This window comes from Mixophyes fleayi, chromosome 1 (assembly GCF_038048845.1).
Source record: "Mixophyes fleayi isolate aMixFle1 chromosome 1, aMixFle1.hap1, whole genome shotgun sequence".
Taxonomy (NCBI): Eukaryota; Metazoa; Chordata; class Amphibia; order Anura; family Limnodynastidae; genus Mixophyes; species Mixophyes fleayi.
The window spans coordinates 12,143,774-12,155,337 of record NC_134402.1 but is presented as its reverse complement, the minus strand read 5'-3'; the positions used below and the strand labels follow the sequence as shown (position 1 = coordinate 12,155,337).

The 11,564-nt window shown below is 39.7% G+C and overlaps 1 long non-coding RNA gene across 1 annotated transcript in view; it reads right to left on the bottom strand.

Annotated features, from left to right (window-relative positions):
* Positions 1-1,082: 1,082 nt before the first annotated feature.
* The window catches only part of LOC142104341 (uncharacterized), a 128,651-nt gene continuing 118,169 nt past the window's right edge, over positions 1,083-11,564 (bottom strand). The window contains exon 3 of the long non-coding RNA XR_012679563.1: positions 1,083-1,242. This is a non-coding gene — a long non-coding RNA (uncharacterized LOC142104341). The remainder of the gene's footprint in view (positions 1,243-11,564) is intronic.

Below are 11,564 nucleotides of genomic sequence, written 5' to 3'. Positions count from 1 at the left end.
GCCATAAACAAAATTGCACCAGCACACATTACAAAATATCTCCCAAGTTGACCCCTACACTCTGCACAAGATCTGCGTCTCTCATCACCTTCTCCCATTCCTGATTACGAGGCTTTTCTCGGGCTGCACCCACTCCCTCGCACAAAGAAACTTTCCTCTAGTCTCCAAACATTCCCTGAAAACTTGCATGTTCAGACAAATTCCCAAACTACCATTCCAATGTCCCTAGGCTTCTATACCCGAATGCCACCCCTCTGCATAACTTACATGTTCACTTTCTATTCTCAAACCCTCTAAGCTCAGACAGGGCCGGATTAAGGGAATGGAGGCCCCCCCCCGTGATCCGAGCTGCCCGCGTGCCCCCCCGTGATCCAAGCTGCCAGCCCCCACCCTGGCACTTGCCTCCTTCTCCGGCGTGCTGTACGCAGCACTGATCGCGCCGGGGGCGCCCCCACCCCCGACCGATCAATACTGCTGCTGAGCACTTTCAAGGGCCCCCTGGATGCCATAGGCCCCTGGGCTGTAGCCCAGTTAGCCCTATGGTTAATCCGGCCCTGAGTTCAGACCAACAATTCTGTGTGACTGAGTCGCTTCGCCCCACAAATTATAAACTTTTCCCCCTTGGAATCCGGTTGGACCAATATGCAATATACGGCCTTTAAACTCATGTATCAACCTATGTCCTATAGATTGTAAGCTTGCGAGCAGGGTGCTCTCACCTCTTTGTCTGCCCGTTAATACCCAGTCTTGTTTCATTACTATGTTTGTTACAAAGCTCTATGGATTATGCTGGTACTATAAAAATATATTGTATTATTATTATTATTTTGAATTGCTGCTTCCATCTCTTGGGATCATCATGGGAACAAGTGTCTCCAGTACAAGAACTGGAAGGAGAGTTGGTTAATGTAAGTGGTGAAGGACTGTCATGGCTGCTAGCAGCTGGCGGTCTTAATATTCCAACAACTGGCCACACACACTTCCCACCACCAGATACAATTGTTTCTCCATTACTTTATCAAGTGTTCCCCACTGGTATTCCATTGTAGGGCCATCTTGGCCGTCTGTTTCATGTCCTTGTATGGTATTAATTTGTATGTTTATATCCTGATCACAGTGTACAGCGCTGCTTAATATGTCTGCGTATTATAAATAAAACATAATGATAATTTTCCATGGCGGGTGGTGGAAAATATTGAGCTTTATTCACCTTCTACGGTAAAGATGTCTTAATATGGGTTCCTGCATAGAGACAAAAAAAAGTTAATGAAAGTGGTTTTTTTCTCCATTGTGAGTCAAGTTGCTTTTCTACATTTTACATATTTTACAAAGTTCACAAAGTCACGGTTTCCATTCTCACCTGAGGCAGCTAGTACTGAACTGGACTAGCCTCCACCAGACATTCCAAATCATGCACCAATACCTTGGGGCTTTCTGCTCACTTTCCCTTTCTTTGTAACCTACTAGGCTTAAACGCCATTTTCAGTCTGTAATTGGATTCCTTAACCCACAACCTTGCTGTGAGACAGTAGATGTTACTCACAACCCCGATCTTGGGACTTTCTCTACAGCTAACGAATTTTCTTTCTTGCAAACTGGCCTGGGGCTTTTGTTCTAAGGCAGATCAGGGAAGATAGTAGACTCAGTTTAGTACTGATTACTTTCATTCCATTGACTGTACTGTTTATGTAGTAAATTGACTTAAATGTGAATTTCATTGACCACCATATACAATACCATTGTAATGTATCTGAAAGTGCTATTGTTATTTAAACAAATTTAAGACAAAAAAAATCAGATTAGTAGGCTATCTATCTTTCTATCTCTATCTATCTATATCTATTTCATATGTATCTATCTCTATCTCACATGTCTCTATTTATCTCACATGTATCTAATTCACATGTCTCCTATCTATCTGTCTATCTATCTCATATATATTTATCTATCTAATATCTATCTATCTCATATCTAAAGTCAAGTCCATAAATATTGGGACATCGACACAATTCTCATAGTTTGGGCTCTATACACCACCACAATGGATTTGAAATAAAACAAACAAGATGTGCTTTAACTGCAGACTTTCAGCTTTAATTTGAGGGTATTTACATCCAAATCAGGTGAACAGTGTAGGAATTACAACGGTTTCTATATGTGCCTCACACTTTTTAAGAGACCAAAAGTAATGGGACAATCGACTTAAAACCTATTTAATGGACATGTGTGAGCTATTCCTTCGTTATGTCATCATTAATTAAGCAGGTAAAAGGTCTGGAGTTGATTCTAGGTGTGACATTTGCATTTGGAATCTGTTGCGACTCTCAATATGAGATCCAAAGAGCTGTCACTATCAGTGAATCAAGCCATTATTAGGCTGAAAAATCAAAACAAACCCATCAGAGAGATAGCAAAAACATTAGGTGTGGCCAAATCAACTGTCTGGAATATTCTTAAAAAGAAAGAACGCATTCTCCAGGAGGTAGGTGTATATGTGTCGAAGTCAATCAAGAGAAGACTTCACAAGAGTGAATATAGAGGGTTCACCGCAAGATGTAAACCATTTGTGAGCCACAAAAACAGGAAGACCAGATTAGAGTTTGGCAAACAACATCTAAAACGCCATTACAGTTCTGGAACAACATCTTATGGACAGATGAGAAAAAGATCAACTTGCACCAGAGTGATGGGAATAGAAGAGTATGGAGAAAGAAAGGAACTGCTCATGATCCAAAACATACCATCTCATCAGTGAAGCATAGTGGTAGTGTCATGGCGTGGGCATGTATGGCTGCCAATGGAACTGGTTCCCTTGTATGTATTGATGATGTGATTGCTGACAAAAGCAGCAGGATGAATTCTGAAGTGTTTCGGGCAATATTATCTGCTCATATTCAGTCAAATGCTTCAGAACTCATTGGACGGCGCTTCACAGTGCAGATGGACAATGACCCGAAGCATACTGCAAAAGCAACCAAAGAGTTTTTTAAGGCTAACAAGTGGAATGTTATGCAATGGCCAAGTCAATCACCTGACCTGAATACAAGTGAGCTGCATTTCACTTGATGAAGACAAAACTGAAGGGAAAATGCCCCAAGAACAAGCAGGAACTGAAGACATTTGCAGTAGAGGCCTGGTAGAGCATCACCAGGGATGAAACCCAGCATCTGGTGATGTCTATGCGTTCCAGACTTCAGGCTGTAATTGACTGCAAAGGATTTGCAACAAAGTATTAAAAAGTGAAAGTTTGATGTAGGATTGTTTAGTTTGTCCCATTACTTTTGGTCACTTAAAAAGTGGGAGGCACATATAGAAACCGTTGTAATTCCTACACGTTCACCTGATTTGGATGTAAATACCCTCAAATTAAAGCTGAAAGTCTGCAGTTAAAGCACATCTTGTTAGTTTCATTTCAAATCCATTGTGGTGGTGTATAGAGCCCAAAATATGAGAATTGTGTCGATGTCCCAATATTTATGGACTTGACTGTATCTATTTCATATCTATCTCTCTATCTCATATCTATCTATCTCATATCTATCTATCTATCTATCTCATAGCTATCTATCTATCTCATATCTATCTATCTATCTATCTCATATCTACCTATCTATCTATCTATCTCATAGATAGATATGAGATAGATAGATAGATATGAGATAGATAGGTAGATATGAGATAGATAGGTAGATATGAGATAGATAGATATGAGATAGCTAGATAGCTATCTCATATCTATCTATCTCATATCTACCTATCTATCTCATATCTACCTATCTATCTCATATCTACCTATCTATCTCATATCTACCTATCTATCTCATATCTATCTATCTATCTATCTCATATCTATCTATCTCTCTATCTATTTCATATCTATCTATTGGATAACACCTTGCATTTGCTCTGTAGCCAAGCTGTCTTACTGCTTCCTGGATTTTCTAGCCTGTTTTTGCTCCATACAAACATAGAAACAAGTATCTATGGAACATGTTAGAAAATTTGACTCTCGACCTTGTTATAGAACAGTCTGGCGTAAATAAGGAGTCTACTGGAGGAAGATCGCGAAGTCCACTGAAACAACAAATAACAGAGTTGCAAGAGTTCTTTTACATTTACCAGTATACAATTAGGGAACTGCAAACTCTCTCTCAGCAAGAACAAACAAATAATTTGCAGGAAGCTGTAAGAAATAGTGATTCTGTTGCTGTACAAATCTCACAACCACCAAAGCCTTCAAAGTCCAGTGAGGATCAACAACTCTACAGAGATTCCTAAATCAGTGCAGCATTTATTTGCAAATACAACCTGCAAAGTTCTTTAACAACAAAGATGAAGATTTTCATAATTAATCTTCGACTGAGATAGCCCTTTCCTGGACCTCCACTTATGCAGAGCAAGATAGTAATATTTTGCAAAATCTGGAATCCCTTTTTTTCTGCTATGGGTCAAGTTTTTGATGATCCTGATTGGTGTGCTACTACTGAAGCTAGACTCCGTGGACTGTGCCAGGGTAAATGCTCTGTGGCTGAGTATGTTGCCGAGTTCCAACGTTGGATTGCTGACACCGCATGGAATTCTTGTGTCCAAAAAAGCCATTTTTGTCTGGGTCTTTCTAAGCAAGTGAATAATGAATTCTACAAAGTTGAGTTCAATGATGATATTGATGCATTTATCCAACTGTGCATTTCAATTGATGAAAGAAAAATGATTAACTTTTATGGGCATCACCATTTCCCAGGAATACTACATTGAATCGAGACTTAAACATGTTCCTGTAAATTTGGAGACAGTAGATGGATCTTCTTTGTCTTCTGGGCCAGTAACTCATTAAACTATCCAGTTTCAAATGGTTATATAGCCAGGATATTTTGAAACTATACATTTTCATTTGATTGTTTAACCACATTTCCCATTGTTTTGGGAATCCCCTGGCCGTCTACCCATAATCCTTCCATCATCTGGGATATGATGTGCATTATATAGTTTCCTTCTGAGCACTTTAAGCTTTACTGTCTACCAGATCTCCCAGAGCTTTCTTCTAAAGACTTGGATTAGTAGCCACCACAAGACATAAAATGTTGTGATGTCTGTGATAAAAAGAACACAGATCAATTACCTCCGATTACTTCTGAGATGCACCATTGAGATGTTACCGTGATCACCAATACCTTTGAGGCGGATTTATTCTCTGTCTGAACCAGAGTTAAAAGTCCTATATACCTGACTGGAAATTTAGAGAAGGTCTTTATTCATCATTCCACTTCTCCTGCTGGTGCAGCTTTGTTCTTTTTTGAAACCCTCTTCTTGACTATAGGGAATTAACTAAGAATACAGTCAAGAACCGTTTCCCACGTCCCTTAATTCCCGAATTGTTTGAAATACTAGAGAAGACTTAGATTTTTACCAAGTTTGACTTATGTGGGGTTTACAGTCTTGTTTGTATTCTATGAGATGAATGGAAAACCACCTGTGGGATCATTTCAGTATATGGTCAAGCGGTTCGGTCTGCATAATGCTCCTGCAACTTTCCAGCATTTCACCAATAATGTTATAAGAGACCTACTAGATCAATTTGTAGTTGTCAATCTGGACGATATTATTCCTTTTGATAACACCGAGGAACATTGCAAATATGTCTGTATTGTGTTTGAGCGACTTCCGAAAAATGTGAATCTGAACCGACCCGAACCCAATTCTTAAGGTATATTATTTGCCTCTATAGAAATTCTTTAAGAAACTTTTCAGGAATAATTGCTTCTATGCCTCAGCTCAGCATAAAGGAAGTTCTTTTCTGAATGGTTCCCTAAGGTTCAAGAAGCTCTACTCAACTTAAGACTCTTATTACATTACCATCAATATTAGTACATCCAAAGCCCAAACTACCTTTTGTTGTTAAAGTTGATGCCTCTGACTCTGTTGTGGGAACAATCCTCTCTCACTGTGTGGATAATTATTATTGTTATTATTATTATCGTAGCTTTGTAAGGTGCCACAGTGCCGTACAGTAGGGAAAACAGGACATACAAGTTAGACAAAATAAATGCAGAGATGAAAACAAAGGTTATGGAGGACCCTGCTCATTAGAGAGCTTACATTCTAAGTGGAAGAGGGCACAGCTGAAATATTTTTTAAACAAATATATTGATACGAGATTTGAGATGTATGAAGGGGTGATGTTAATAAGGGCTTTGTCGGTACATGTGAGTAATTTGAATTTGATTCTGGAGGACACAGGGAGCCAGTGTAGGGATTTGCAAAGTGGTGCAGCAGATGTGGAGCGGTGAGAGAGGAAGATCAGTCTTGCAGCAGAATTTAGGATGGATTGAAATGTGGATATATGGGTGTCAGGAATGCCAGATAGCAGGAGGTTACAATAGTCAAGACGGGAGATGATGAGAGAATGGATAAGAGTTTTGGTAGCATGTTGAGTAAGAAAAGGGCGTATTCTGGCAATGTTTTTAAGGTGGAATCAACAAGACTGGGAGAGAGTGTAAATGTGAGGAATAAAGCAGAGGGCGGAGTTAAGTGTGACACAAAGGCAGCGGGCTTGGGAGACTGAGGAAATTGTGGTGTTATTGACAGTGAGGGAGATTTGAGGGCAGGTGGTGACTCTGGCAGATAATTGGATGAGAAGATGTTGTTGCATCCCTGTGCCTTGACTGAGAAAAGTTACGATATAGGCAATAAGGAATTACTGATCATCAAATGTGCTTTTTCAGAATGGAGACACCATCTGGAGGGTTCTATCCATTGTGCGACCGTTCTTGATCACAGAAAGCTGGAATTTATTGCCAAAACAATTGCTCCCTAGACAGGCCAGAAAAACTTTATCCTTCTCTTGTTTTAAATTCAAAATGTCATACCAACCTGATAGACTGATAAAATGTCTGTTTGGGAAAAGTAAGAAATAAATATAGTGAATGATCTGATATTCATTAATAGGTGGATAAACTGGTAGGAAGTATTGAATACCAAAGTGGTCCCTTAACCTATCTAAAAATGTCTCATCTATGTAATGTCCATCTCTCCCCCCCCCCCTCCCCTCCCTTTGTATCTGTTATTACTCTTCGCTCACAATTTCTTTATTAAAAAAAGTAAGGAATAAATATAATGTCTGATCTAGGGCCTGATTCATTAAGGATCTTAAATGAAGAAGTTTCTTATTTCAGTCTCCTGGACAAAACCATGTTACAATGCAAGGGGTGCAAATTAGTATTCTGTTTTGCATATAAGTTAAGTACTGACTGTTTTTTTATGTAACACACAAAGGGGCATATTCAATTAGCTTTTGGATTCGCGGTAACGCGCGTTGCCGCGAAAAGTGCGCGTTCTTGCGGGTATTACGGTACCGCATTAACGCGGATTTTCGTTCGCAACCCTATGGGCTGCGAAGGAAAATCCACATTATTGCGGTACCGTGTATTACGTTTCGCGGCTGTTCCGGCGCGTTACCGCGAATCCAAAAGCTAATTGAATATGCCCCAAATACTTGATAGCTTATTTGTACACTGATATTTAAAGTTGATATTTGTGTGCTACATGAAAAAAACAGTCAGTATTTAACTTATGTGCAAAACAGAATACTAATTTGCACCCCCTGCATTGTAACATGGTTTTGTCCAGGAGACTTAAATAAGGATCCTCTTCATTTAAGATCCTTAATGAATCAGACCCCTAGTGTTCATTTCTGGACGGAAAAGGATATATATATATATACACACACAGTATAAATATACATACAGCGGCCAAAGTGGGCTGTCATACATTGGTAAGCTACACCGCCACACCTAAGTTTTATATATATATATATATATATATATATATATATATATATATATATATATATATATATATATCTTAGACATCACTGGCCTACCCCCAACACTCAGCAGGCCACTCTCTACTACTCTGCTGCTTTTACGAAAGGACCAAACTACACTGGGCCACGGCCTGGGTCCTCACTGAACGAAGTTCATATTCTCTTGTGGGGATGAAGTCCGTTGGGGGTCTTAGACTCAGAGCCAGTGTATTGGTTTGTGTCAATCCCACCGTTGTCATTTGTGTGTGTGTGTAGTGCGCTACACTTGCTACCTCTGTTCTACAGGGTCACTGTAATATACTCCATTGTATCCTTTTATTTACTGCCTTACACAAAGCCAACACTTGATTTACATTATTGCATGCTACATGCTGTTCAAACAGTGCCAACACATTCATTTACCTCAATACACAGAACACGCTATTCAACCAGTGCCAACACATCCATGCACCTTATGGAAAACTATGTGCTGTCTAACTAGTACTGACACCACTGTGTACCTTAGTACATGTTACGTGCTGCCCAGGCAGTGCCTGCAAGCCCTGTACTCCTTTGCACGTTACCAAACCCCCACACTTTGTATTCCCTCAGCATTTTGCCTACAGCGTCAAACACCTCACTGTATTCTGGTGGGACAACCTCTCTTTGTATCGCTTTCATACACCTCCCAGTGGGTACCCCCGTAGATACAAAATGTAAAGTTCTCACAGATAGAAGCAGACTCTTACATTTCCACCTCCAGGCACTAGAGGTCGCCATTGCCCTTGAACTTGTCCTTAAACAAGATGGCCAGTTCTACCTCACAAGAATCCATATTGGTCTTTGTTTCCTGTCTGAGCCTATACATAGGCACTTTCTGATAAACCCTTTTCTTAAGTTTTGTATAGGCTTTACTACAGTGATTCCTGGTAGACTATTCTCAGTCTACTCAGCATGTGACATATATCTGACGACTTCAACCTACATATCCCATGTATTGAACTGATTGTGACATTGGACTTCAACCGGGCACACTAATATCGTGACAGTATCTTCAAGCTAAACATAATGGAATATTTTTGAAGATGTGCCTATTAAGCATCATGTAAGTATGAATGTTACTTTGCTCAATATCTAAATGCAGGACCTGACAAATAGGTACCAGGGGGTAAATATATCAAGCTGAGAGTTTTCTGGCGGGTTTGAAAAGTGGAGAGGTTTCCTATAGCAACCAATCAGATTCTAGATATCATTTTGTAGAATGTACTAAAAAATTGATAGCTAGAATCTGATTGGCTTTTCAAACCTGACGGGAAAACTCTCAGCTTGATATATTTACCCCCACGACTTAAAAGGAACAATTTCTGAACAAATCCTGCATTCTTACCTAAAGTAATCTCTGTGTGTGTGTGTGTGTGTGTGTGTTGGGGAATTTTAGACTGTAAGCTCCAATGGGGCAGGGACTGATGTGAGTGAGTTCTCTGTACAGCGCTGCGGAATTAGTGGCGCTATTTAAATATCTGATGATGATGATAGTCTCCAAGTTTCATGTTGACCAAGAAATTGTACTTCCAACCCTGTATTGAGAGCCAGCTAATGAACAGGAAGAAAAACTGCATACATTAGATAGGGTCAGAGCAATATCTGTGTATCGCTCTAGAACAAAGGATGTCAGGAACATAGATCATCTCTTTATACTTTCTGAAGGTCCAAAGCAGGTCAAGTGCCTTCCACATATATACTTATGAGATGGTTACAGAAGGTATATCACAGGCTTATAAGAGGGAAGGACCTCAGGTACCAAAAATATTGAGGGTACATTCCAAAAGAACAGTGGTGACTTCTTGGGCTCACAGGGCACAAGCTTCACCAGAAGATCTCTGCAGAGCAACAGCATGGTCGTAGTTTCATACGTTCTCCAGACACGATCTTCATGAATGACTGGGAAGAACAATTCTTCAAGCAGTTGATCAATAAAATCTCTCTTAGGTGCATGAATTGATCAGTTTTTCATTTCTTCTTTTTGAATACCCCTTCACATTTGATTGCTTGGATACATCCCATTTGTGTAGGCTACCATGGATTCTGAACGGGACACAAACAAATTATGTTTACCTGATAATTTAAGTTTTTTGAACTCCAAGGCAACCCCAAAATTTTCCGGTGTCTACTCCGCTAAGGACTAACCTATACGTGTGGGCTGCCGTGGAGTTCTGCAAGGAATTGAAATTATTCGGTAAACATAATTTGCTTACTTCCGGCACATTACATTTGCTCAGAATAACTAGAGTTTCTAGAGAGAGAACACGGAGAGAACATATAAACACAACACAGACGAATCCGTGGTCCGAATCAAAGCCATGGCACTAGCACCAACTTCACAGAGAGTGGGAGAAAAGATCAACCCTGTGTTTAATTTTTCTCCCTTCAAATAACTGCTGAGGAAAAGAATCTTGGAGTTGTAAACAGAGAGCTTTTCGCTACCGAGGCCGCATTCACAGAATGGAGACACTTGTTGATCGGCACGCAACATCAAATCATTGTTCTTGACATACTGATGCACCACAAAAAAGAAGATCCTGCTGAGAAATTAAGCTATAAATAAAAGCATCTCGAGTCTCTTAAATTGCAAAGTGGTGTATCAGATGAAAGTTTTTGAAAAACGGTGAGATGGCCAAAGAAAAATGAGAAAAAAAAATCCAAACGCCAAATACAAGGAAGAGAGGAGAATACAATAAAGAAAATAAATAACGAAGGGTAAAAGAATCAAAGACCCAACAAAATGATTTGCATCTCATGAACCCATCTCCCAACCCCTGTCAAACCGCTTGTCCCCTAATCTTCCCCCTCAGCAATGAAAACATGGAAGAAAACAACTTTACACGTAGTAAAGAGAGTAAGTCAAATGAAAATGTTAATACTGAAAGCAACGAAGGACTATAGAAAAACAAGAAAGTAAAATCCTATGTAATGAAAACAACACAGAGACTAAAAGCGGCACATGTGATAAAGTAAAATAAACAACATTTAACCAATGAATAAAGTAAAACCAACACTGGCAGTTATAAAAGGGCAACAGATAAAATAATCAGTTCAAATGTAAACCTGACCATAGGAGAGGAAAAGATGGCAGCAAAAGATAGGCCAAGCAAAGGAAAAACGTCAGATAAAACACGTGGACATGACCCAAATAAAGCACGTCATGACTCCTGCAGAAGAAGAGGCTTCCCTTCCAAGTATAGGGAATCAGACTGCAACTACAGATGGAGGGAAAAAACTTCAACAAGAAGTTTTCTGGGCAAAAGGTTTCGCCACCTGCTGGAGAGAATGGGAATATACAAAAGGAAAGAAAAGAAAAAGGAGAAGTGAGATAGCAAAAAAACAGCTTTGGGACAACCTCAAAAATGAAGCAATGCCTTCAGGAAGGGGTCAGATCCTGCAAAAAGATAGGTAATAGAAGATCTAATTTTTGATATGGCGTTTTTACCGAGTGACCACCAAAACAAGACCTCTGGGTATGATATAATTTTACACATAATAGATCTTTAAAAACCTTAAAAGGTTTTGGAACAAATTTGCCGGGATGAGAGGGCTGGACAAGGCGAAAAATCTGCCCCGATCACTAAATTGACCAGAAGTGGTTGTGGGTGGGGGGGAAGAGTTCTCAGGTGAAACTTAGACAGCTGGGTTCTATTCTGCTTTTACCCTTACAGCATTTATTGATCGAGGACAAATTCAACGTTTTTACTTTGATGTGATGAAT